We start from the raw sequence: 11,143 nt of genomic DNA on the forward strand, positions 1-11,143 counted from the left end.
CCTTAAATGCTTCTAGAAAAGCCATGTACGTCTGCCAGAAAGAGACTAGGTCATAAAAATGTCCAACTCCAAAAAAGAGTAACACCCAAAGAAGAGGTTCCTAAGAGAAAGGGAAATAGACCACTGAGCGTGCTGGAAGGGAAGAAGAAAGAAGCCAGAAACCCAGGACGGTAGCCCAGGATGCCAAGGGAAAGCCAGGCAAAGCCTACGGAACCAGACCAAAATAGACTTCAGATGGAACAAACTTGGGGGTTTTTTCTCCTCACCTTTTTATTATGACAAATGTCAAAGCCATGGAAAAGCTGAAAGATTGGTACAGGGAACACCCCAATACGTGCCCTGAGAGTCACCGCTTGCTAACGTTTTGCCACGTTTGTCTCATGTCTCTCCATATTGTGGGCATATGGGGATGTGCAGCCCGTTCTTCTTCCAGAGCTATTTGAAAGTAAGCTGTGGGCATCACAATCCTTTGCTAAACGTCTCATCACTGTCTCCTAAGGCCATCCTCCCACATACAACAGGGACACTACTTGTACCCCCAAGGAGTTTCATACTGACCCAGAAATATTCCATGATATATACCCTTGTCCCAGTTTCCCAGTCCCCCCTCCGCAGCCATCACTGGTTTTTGTTGTTGTTATTGTTTTTAAGATTTTATTTTTAAGTCATCCCAACACCCAACATGCGGCTTGAACTCCTGACCGTGAGACCCTGGCCGTCACTGGTTTCCAACCCAGGATCCAATGGAGGATCTCAAGTGCATTGGGTCCCCATAATCTTTCCTGTCCCTTAGCCTGGAATGGTTCACCAGCTTTTTGTTGTCTATCACGACATGAACAATTTTTAGAGTCCAGGAACACTGTCTCTAGGACATCCCACAATCAGGATTTGCCTAACTGCTCTCTAGAATTAGAATAAGGCTAACTGTGGGGCACCTGGGTGGCTCTGTTGGTTAAGCGTCTGCCTTCGGCTAACCTCATGATCCCAGGGTCCTGGGATTGAGCCCCACATTGCCTCCCTACTCAGCGAGGAGCCTGTTTCCCCCTCTCCTGCCTCCCAGCTTGTGCTCTCTTTGTTCTGCACATGTGTAGAACGTCTCTGGTTAAGATGTACAGGACACGGGCTGACGGTGGTCTCTCCTAGGGCAGAGATGCCAGGAAGGAAGGCAGGATAGCCTCTTGAATTCTATACTGTGCTTTAAATAAAATTTTAAAGTCTTCAAAAAAATAAAATAAAATAAAATAAAATACCACCAATCAAAAGAATCCCATGGAACCATTAAAATGAGTAAAATAGTTCTAAGTGACCTGAGATAGAACGTAACCTCTCCATGCATCCGTTTACTCGTCTGCAAACTGTGGACAATAACAGTACTTAGTTCCCAGGATTTGTGGGAGAAGTACACAAGTAATGTAAATAAAGCACTTTTTAAACAATAGCCAGCACACAGGGGGCATCTAGCATGTGACTCCTGATCTCAGGGTTATGAGTTCAAGCCCCACACGGGGTGTGGAGCCTATTTAAAAAAATAAAAATAAAAATAAAAATAAAAGCAACACTACCCAGCACACAGGAAGTGCTCGAGAGGTATTAGCTGAATGATGACAACGACGATGGTGTTGGTAGAGAATGAATTCCTGTATTTACGGTGACATGAAAAAAAAACAGATGCAGAACCCTGCGTACGATGCGTGGAAACAACCAGTGTGTGTCAGGTGTGAGTGTGCAATCACAAGTGTTCATGACGCGTGTGCACACGTGTAGAACGTCTCTGGTTAAGATGTACAGGACACGGGCTGACGGTGGTCTCTCCTAGGGCAGAGATGCCAGGAAGGAAGGCAGTATAGCCTCTTGAATTCTATATTGTGCTTCGATGACCCAGGCCCAAAGAAATGAATGCTACTTTCTAAAGGAAGGGGAATGGGGTCAGAAGACAAGAGTGAGAGAGCGCTCTTCCCCTGGGTGGTCCCGCTGGTCCAGGAAGTGCTTGGTGGGGAGCATTCAGGCTCTTCGGCCACGGCTCTTGGGCCTAACAACCCTCTTCTCTCCCCTAGAGACAGACCGTGCACAGCCGACACCTGCAGCAAACGCGAGGTGACGGTACACGCGGGTGTACTCTCGGGTGGAGAGGCAGCTTCCCCCTCGGGGCTGCAGAAGGATCTACTTGCCCAGCCCACGCCACTCCTGCTGGACGTGTAGGCCCCACCACGTCCTCTACTCATCGTGCCGACCCCGCTCCAGAAGGCTGCGCCGTGCAGCAAAGCAGAGCCAGGGCCCTGGGGAGACACCCCACAGCCGACCTGCTAACTTGTAGGCCCCACCAAGTCCTCCTAAAAATCACCAGCACCCCATCTTCCTGCAACGCCAGCGATCAGCTGGAGGAATGCCACGTGCCTTGAGAGGCCACCAGGCAGTGGCAACAGCAGGACAGACAGACAGAGGGTCAGGGGGTGAGGGGGATGACACACTGCCTCAGTTGGGAAGTGGAACACACGGTCAGCAACGGCCCGCACGCATGTCTGAGATCATGGCTTACCCGAGCTGACCCTACCATCTCTGTAAATACAACTGGATCATTCGGGGGCTCAGAACCACTTTACCTGCCAAAACCCCCCAAATCATCTTTGCAGTATTCACACCGTCATGGCTATAAATCAGCCTTCTTCCACCCCACCCCCACCCCCAGGGAAGAAACGGAATCACAAAGAGCAAAAATCATTCAAATGTTCTCTACCTGAACAGAATAGAAGGAAACTGGAAGGTCCAAAACATTTCAGTTCATATTCCTGCAGCAGAACATTCTGTGAGAGGCGAGGGTCAGGAGGGGACTGTGCAGAGCCAGGGCTGCCTGGAGCAGGAGGCTGCGAGCCTTGGTCTGGGGGCGGGGGTTGCTGTCAAGGCTAACCCATGACCTTGGAAACGGGGTCTCCGGTTTGCCTGGTGATCTAGCAGGAAGAACAAGGGTAGGGCCCACGTCAGGAAAGGTGTTTGAACCCACAGGGATCCTGACTCCCACAGGAAGCTTCACTTGCAGAATCCAGGCCTGCGAGATGACGAGGCAGTAACTTCATCTGTCTTGGAGCTGTTACTCAGCTCAGGGGCACGGACCGCAGGAGTCCAGCAGCAGGAAGCATGTGGGTGGATACTCAGGAGATACTCCGGCCTGAGAGAAGCTTACTTGGAGCTGGTCTCCGAAAGCCTCCCACCCGGCTCTCCACGTGGCAGAGGACATGGAAGTGGGTCACTTTCTCCTGGCGGAACCAGCGTCACTGTGGGCTCCAAGCACACTGAAAGAAGTCGGGGACACTGAGTGACCTGGCCTTCTTGCCGGGCCGGCTGTTTCCTCCTGATCGGGCGCAGAATGGTGATCGGCCCCCGGACTGAAAGGGTGGCGAATGAGTGTCAGGAAGGCCGTGACATGTCAGGGGCTGGGTGAAAGTGACGTCACCCCGGAGCATGCTGTGCTGGGTCTTCCTCCCACTCTGAATACGGGCAGCGGCTGCCCCTGCCGGCTCTTTGTCCTCTCCACCCAGCCCTGCCGGAGGGACAGAGGAAGAACACTGGGTGCTTTCCCATGACCTGCGGGGCCTCCCTGACCTCGCTCTTTGAAGGGATCCTGAGGCCTGATGCAGGGAAGACTTGGGGAAGAAATAACCCTCGCCACCCCCCCCACTGTGTACAAATCGACCCCACACAGGTGTCTACAGGCACCAGTTCGGGAGCCCCGTGGGCCTGCCGGAGAGCACCAAGCAGCTCACCCCAGAGCCCACCTGCTGCCATATGCTTGCTTTCCCGAAGGAGACCGGACAGGCAGGAGAGCCCAGGTCTAGTGGTCATTTCTAAAGAAAGGCACCAGATTGGTGGCATAAATTTAAAAAAAAAAAAAAAAATTGGGAGGAGCCCATGATCATTCCTTCCTGACTTGAACTCAAGTAACAAAGAGTTGAGGCTTTAAGTGGAAATGAGCTCTTACTGCCCACACCAAGTGCAGCTTTTATTACATATGACACAAAAGGGCTCTAAGCTATTAACTCTTCCCCTGCCCTTCTGGGAAGCCAAACACACTCTCCTACACCTTAATGCCCACCTAGGGTAGGTACCCAGGGGAGCCCATGTGTACACCCGGAAATTATATTCTGACTCCTGAGAGTTCAAAACACTCACCAACACATTCTCTCTTTAGTCCAACGACTCCATCCAGATAATAAGCCTCTTGGCCTTAGACTGTAAGCTTTGCATGGGGAAGAACTATTTTAACCCTGCTCGTCACCGTACTTCCGTGCCTACCATGGAGTCCAGGCTGTAATCAAGTTCTGTAAATATTTATTAACTGAATCAGTGAATCATTAGAAGGAAGAACGTATGAAAGATGGCCATCACTTCTTGGCATCTCTGTATCCTTGGCTTATCTCATAAAGACATCAGAGCCAGTATTAGGCACCAAGCCCTTCATCCCCCCTCTCTGTCTTGCCCTCACCGCCCTCGATCATGTTGTGAGGCATACAGACCTGCGTACAGAAGCTTATACAACACAACCAGGAAAAATGGAGAAACAGTCATGACCCTCAATCCTTAAGAAACTCCAGAAGGAGGAAAACAATGTTTTGGTGCAGCCGTGTCCACCACGCAAGGACACCTCTCCCTCTTGGGACTGTTGTCTTTCCCTTTTAACAAGGCTTCATGGAGGATCAGGGCATAATGGGTCTTTAATAACCGAGTATAACAGCAATTGGTGCCCAGCGCCCTTTCATAAAAGAAGTTCAAAAGCACTTTGGCTCAAACATCACAATGCCCCTGGGAGCTATGAAGGTACAAGTATCATTATCCCCATTTACAGTTGGGGAAAGTAAGGTAAAGGGAGGTTAATTAGCATGCCCAAGGCCAGCTGAGACAGGGAAAGGGTGCAGGATTTGCAGCTAAGTCTGGCCGCCCTAACACTGTCACCCACGCGGGGCTCAAGAGAGATTTTTCTCTTCTCTACTGTTCCTGCTGAGAAGCAGTATCTAACATGGGGCTCCGAGCTCGTGACCAGGAGACACACTGCCCGGGTTTGAATCCTGACTCTGTTCCTGACTAGCTTGATCTCTAACCAATTACTTAGTCTTTGCAGGCTTCAGCGTCTGAATGTGCAAATTAGCACTAATGGTGTAGATCTCTGAAATCGGGGTGAGGGTTGAACGAGACGATGTATGTAAAATGCCATGTTCATTCATTTTCTCAATGAACACTATGACTCTCATTGAAAAAAAATGATTACTTGACAAAAGGGTTGCACCCACTCTGGGCTTAGTTTTTACAAGGCTACAGATGACATACGACTAACAGGCATTTTGGATTCTGCCAATGAAATGTCCCAGGAGCCTGAGAATGACTTGCAACACCAAGTTTAGACTCCCACAGGCTTGTGTTGGCCTCTCAAGGTTAGCAGAGCAAGAGGCATCGTGAACACCAACCGACAAGGGGGATGCCTGAATGGGAAGCTGGCCAACAGCACCCCGTCTAACAAGGCCAGCTCTGGATTCCTGACCAGTGGAGCCTCTAGGTTCTAAATGCCATTTCTCTGAGTGCTCTCCTGAGCTTCCAAACTGCTCACAGCCCAGACAGAACACAGCCAGCGCCTTCTAGGTACCACCACGCTCCTGATCAAACAGGAGGGGTTCATGGAAGACAGTGTGGCCAGACGGCTCTGACCCAGGGGCCTGGAGGAGAAGCGGTGGTGGGGTGGGGGACAGCAGCTACCCAGTCAATCTCAGGATACCCCCAACAAAGATGCTGACACATACATGTGTGGCCATCCCTGACGCTCACATGAAGACCAGCAGCAAAACTCTATTATTTCGGTGTCACTGCCAAGGTAAGAAGCTTTAACTCGGGGCGCCTGCGTGGCTCAGTCAGTTAGGCATTTAGATGCCTTCAGGTCATGGTCTCAGGGTCCTGGAATCTGGGGGAGCATGCTTCTCTCCCTCCCTCTGCCTACTGCTCCCCCTACTTGTGCTCTCTAAAAAAATTAATAAAATCTTAAAAAATAAAGTGGGACAGGTATTAATTTTTTAAAAAAGAAGCTTTAACTCATACAGAGAGGAGCAAAGAACATACAACGTGCCGTGGTATAAGGCAAGACGTTAAGAGCTGGCAATGCACGTTCATTCAACTTAAGAAACTGATTATCCTCATTCTTGGGGTTGGGGGGGCAGTAAAGAAGGTCAAAGGAATCTGCAGGACACACACACTCACACCTGGGCCTTTGTTAGCCAGCAGATGGCTCCCGTATCTCCTGGGCACCTAGGCCAGCGAAACGGGGAACCTGATGGGAATGAAGTCAACACTGCTAGCCTGTTGGCCTCCAAAAGCCTTCCCAGGACAAGGAGGGCCCACTCACTGCTGCTCCTAGCAACCCGCTCTTTCTCCTAGCATGGCCCCTCAGGGAGGAGTTCTCATGCAGTGACTTTCCACTGTTCAGAATTGATGAGTAAGATCCAAATTCCTCACCGGGGCCACAGATCCAGCCCCTGTCAACTCCTTGGTCACATGCTCCAGCCCCACTGGGCTCATAGCTCCTGCTGTCCTCTGTGCGTACCAGCCGGGTCCCCGCTCAAAGTCACCTCCTGAGAGCGAGCTAGAGTTCTATCCTGACCCCCATCCCGGTTATCTCCATCTTAGTGCCCTGTTTCATTTCCCCCCATATCTCTTTTCGCCATCCTGCATTGTTTTGTTCTTATCTATCTACTGTTTGTCTCTGTCACCAGAAGATAATCTTCATTAGACCACGGGTCCTGGTGAGATCTTGCCCTTGGCTATACCCCCAGCACCTACCACAGGGCCTGGCATAAAGTAGGTGTTTAATACGTCATTCCATTCCACAAATATTTACTGAGTGCCTACAAAGTTTAGACACTGGACTACAACAACAGACAAAAAAAAAAAGAAAAGAAAAGAAACCTCTGCCCTCAAAGAGCTTCGGTGGCGAATAAGAAACAGATAAGTAACAATGAAATGATAACTATTACTTCCACCAACCACATACTAAGTGTTTGGTGCTGTTCTAAGCATCTGATAGGTATTACCTAATTTAATCCTTCCAACAACTTCCTGAAGGATTAATATTTTCTGCATGGGGAAACCGAGGCATGGGGAGGTTAAGTTACTTGCTGAAGGTCACGCAGCTCGTAAGGGCAGAAATTAAGATAGTGTTGGTACAAAGTGCATGCTCTGATCTTTGCTGAGTGTTGAATAAGGACTTGGTCAGCACCCCCGCAGCTGTTCTCTGTAGGCAGGGCTGGAAAGAGAGCGAATCTGCGAATCTATCGAGGGAGGGCTGCCCTGCTCTTTGAGCCCAGTGAGGTGGGGAAGGCTGGCTTTCCCACTGTACTGCACCCTGGATGAGGAGGGATCTGCAGGAAGTGTGGTTTGATGATAAGACAGGGACAGGATTCCTGGCTTCTAGTTTTAGGTGCTGAGACACCCAGGCAAGTCAACTAATATCCGATGAGTTTATTTTTTGTGCAGGACACTGCTCTTGACGTCGGGAGCTATGCAAAGATGAATCCACCAGAGATCCTAGCCTCAGAAAGCTGAGAGTCAGGCAGGTACACTTGGAGCTGAAACAGAAGTAGAAATTGGCAGATGCCATTAAAAAATGTACAGACTCTATGGGATTTCGGGAGTTACATAGCCTCTAGGGGCCACAGATCCCCAGCCAGAAAAGAGAGGGCTGGCCTACACAACCCCCCAAGGTCTTCTGCCTCTGACATGTTCTGACAGCACACTCTTGGAGCAGCACAGAGATCAAGTTTTATTCTGGTTAATAGTTCAAGTGCATGGCCACTGACTGGTCGTCTCATCTACCATGAGAACAGTCCCAATTTCCTTGGGCAACATCTCACAGCATCGGCAGGGCAATAAAAATTCTCTCATTTAAATAATGCAGCCAAATATGGGGTCGAAGCCCACTGTGTTCTGTGCTCCTCCATCTCTAACTGGTTTTTAAGCCCAGAAACCCTCTTCTATCGAGGAGGAGGTGACCCTTCCGGTAACGCACTGTTGCAACGTGGAGCCCACTCCCATTCACCTTGTTCTCGTCTGTATCCCTGGGTCCAGCACAGCGCCTGCCTGATTCAAAACAGGGGCTGAGCAAGGTGAGCTGAGCTAAACCTGCCTATGATCTAGAAATTATCTGCTATACATATAAATCTGAGTCGGTGTTTCCTGACATTTTGCTTTCCAGCTCTCAGCCTCTCCTGGGGGGGGGGGGGGGAAGGGAGGTGCAGGCTCTTCACTTTTACCCTTTTACCACCACCAGCTTGGTCCCCGGAGCCACCTCCGCCTCTTGCCTGTAAGCTGCAGTCATCTACCTGCCCACTGCTATCCCCGCTTCTCCCTTTGTGCCTTACAATCCAGTCTCTATACGGCAGCCAGAACCATCTTTGAAAACTTAGATCTTATCACCTCTCTGCTTAAAATCCTCTAACAGCTTCTAACTGCACTTGGAATAAGATCCAAACTGGTTCTTCATAGCAGCACTTAATGCCACTGGAATTATGTTGATATTTGTTTACTCCTTCCTCTTTAGAGTGTCAGCTTCGGGAGGGCAGGGGCTGGGTCCGTTTTCACCACCTGGAGCCTGGGTGCTGGACATGGTGCCTGTCCTACAGAGAGCGCTCACCACTGAACGGATGAGTCTCCATCTCACAGAGGTAACTTGCATTTTACAAGGTTCCTCACTAACTCCACCAGAAAACCACAAATGACACCCTAAAGTTCTACAGCCAGCACCTTTTTTATGATTCAAAGTCCTGCTTTAAATCAGAGGAAACTGGCATCTCTGGACACTTTAATGGCCCGAAAGATGAGTATCATTTAGGGTCTAAATCCTGGACCAAGAGTCCAGTAGTTCCAGCACGGAGCTAAGATCCAAAGCACTTGGAAATAAAACCGCCTCCAGGTCCCATGCAGACATAACCCGTGCCTCGATTTACCCAAAACCAGGAACAAGAGCCCAGTAGTTGCAGCAGCGAGCTAAGATCCAAGACACTTGGGAACAAAACTTTAGGACAAACTCTGACTTGCCTCCAGGTCCCACACCGACACACCCTGTGCCTCAATTTACCCAGCAGCCGGCCAGGCACACTTCCCTAAGTTCTTTGAGTGACAGGAGACAAAATAATTAACAGCTCCAGCATACTTAGATTCTCAGATAGGAGGTGCTGCAAGCCACACATCTCATTATTCATAAAACTCTTGATTTGCTGCCAACGCAAACCTCCTCCTCGGCCTTCCCAGGGGCTAACCTGACAGCAGGTACTGCTCAGACAAGTTCAGTGCAGGAGAGAGGAAGGCATGCGGGGCCTAACAGAGGGTGGGTGTCCAGACCTATCTAGGTACCTGGGTTACCACGTTCAAGGATAAGGAAGGTGGTTGGGTGGGGGTGACGAGAAGGAGGTGACAAGTGCAGTTTGGAGCTCCCGGTGGTTCATTTGGATCCACACCTGCCATACAGGTGGCACATGTGCCTGCAGTGTGCGCCTTCCAGGAGCAGTCACCGGGAGCGGTGGAATGGGGAAGCGACCGTTCAATCACACGAGAGGGAGGAAGGGCGGCCCCGGGGCCAGACCTTGGCAGCATTTACTTTGGGGACAGACGGAGGGGCTCTGCACGGAAAGGTCGAGATGCTGAGCGCGGGGAGCAGGTGAGGGGGGAGTCGGGAGGGCACGGGACCTGGAGTGCTGACAGACGGTGACAACCGCGCCGACGCGGCGGCGAACAACGGGGCGGGCGGCTCGGACACCTGTGGAGGCGACCCCTGGGCGAAGGGGAGGAAGGCTGGAGGGTGGTCTGTGGCGGTGTCCGCGGCGGCGAGCGGCGGGAGGCGGGAGGCGGCGGCCACCAGGCGGGGCGCGGAGGCCGGGCCCAGACCAGGGCGCCGCGCCGGGGGCCAGCCAGTGGGTCCGAGAGGGTTCGGGGGCGCCCTCCTCGGCCCCTCCCCGGGAGACAAAGGGCCGGCGGCTCCCCAGAGCCCCCGCGCGGCGCTGTGGGCGCGGGGACGGCCTCGGCGCTTACCTGGGCCGCCAGACCCGGCCGGGCCGGCGGGGGCTGCGGGTCCGTGCACCGCGCGCGGCGGCCTGTTCCGGGGCGCGCTCAGCCCGAGCAGCCGCGGCGGCGGCGGCGGCAGCAGCAGCAGAGGCGGCGGCGGCGGCGGCGGCGGCGGCGGCGGCGGCGGCGGCGGCAGCAGCAGCAGCAACAGCAGCAGCGGGAGCGGCCGCCTGAGCCTCCGCCTCCCGCTCCGTGAGTCACCGCGGCGGGGTGGGAGGGAGGCGCCAGGCCGCCGGGGGAGGGACCGGCGGAGGGGGCGGCATCTGGCTCCGCGCGGGCGGCGGAGGCGCGGCCACCGCAACGCCCGGGGTGGGGTGGGGGGGGCGGGGTGTGTCGGGAGTGGGAGGTTAGAAGGGCCGGGCGCCAGGGGAGGGACGTGAGGGTGGGGCGGGGCTGCGGGGCCGTGGGGCGCCCATTGGTTAACTTGGCCTATGGGGCGGGGCCTTCTGCATACGGGGCGGGTGCCGAGTGGAGCGCGGAGACGTTCATTGGGCTCCTCGGGAGAAGGTGGGGCCAGAGATCCCGGGGCGGGGCCACGAGATGGGCGGGTGGAACAGGGTCGCGGGTAGTGGCCGAGCCGCGCTCTGAGCAAAGGGGTGGAGCGGAGCGGGGGCGGGGCGGGTGGGCAGGGGAAGAGGGGCGGGGGCTCGGAGGAGGCGGCGGTCTGAGGGCGGAGCCCGGATTAAGGATGGTGCTGGCTCTGCGGTGAAGCGACTCTGCCTGTGCCTTAGCGGCTCCAGGAGCCAGAGATCCGGTAAAAATAATGGCCTCTCCCACGCACGAGTCTGTGTTTAGAAATGGGAGCGGTCAGACAGGGCGGAATCCTCGGCGAGGCCGGTTTCTCCGGGACCCCTGAAAAATCTGAAGCGGACGAGGTTGCAAAACATTGAGAGGCGTGGTCTTCCTGCGCGGTGGAAGTGGAGCACCCCTACGTTAGGGGCAGCTGGGCCTGATCTTGAATTGGAGGCCTGTCTGACCTGGGATCCACGGAGCCCAGAAAGCTCAGGGATGGGCCTGCGTGGGTCCGTTAAACGTAAACTATCATGAATCGTGG

At 53.3% G+C, this 11,143-nt stretch overlaps 1 protein-coding gene across 2 annotated transcripts in view; it reads right to left on the reverse strand.

Moving 5' to 3' along the window:
- The window catches only part of CTNNBIP1 (catenin beta interacting protein 1), a 47,233-nt gene extending 36,945 nt beyond the window's left edge, over positions 1–10,288 (reverse strand). The window contains exon 1 of one of the 2 annotated variants that reach the window (XM_059135468.1): positions 10,057–10,288. The gene's annotated coding sequence lies outside the window, so the exon portion shown is untranslated. The remainder of the gene's footprint in view (positions 1–10,056) is intronic. The other variant, XM_059135467.1, reaches the window with a different exon arrangement.
- Between the last annotated feature and the right edge of the window lie 855 nt (positions 10,289–11,143).

The sequence above is a fragment of the Mustela lutreola genome, chromosome 10, assembly GCF_030435805.1.
Source record: "Mustela lutreola isolate mMusLut2 chromosome 10, mMusLut2.pri, whole genome shotgun sequence".
Lineage (NCBI taxonomy): Eukaryota > Metazoa > Chordata > Mammalia > Carnivora > Mustelidae > Mustela > Mustela lutreola.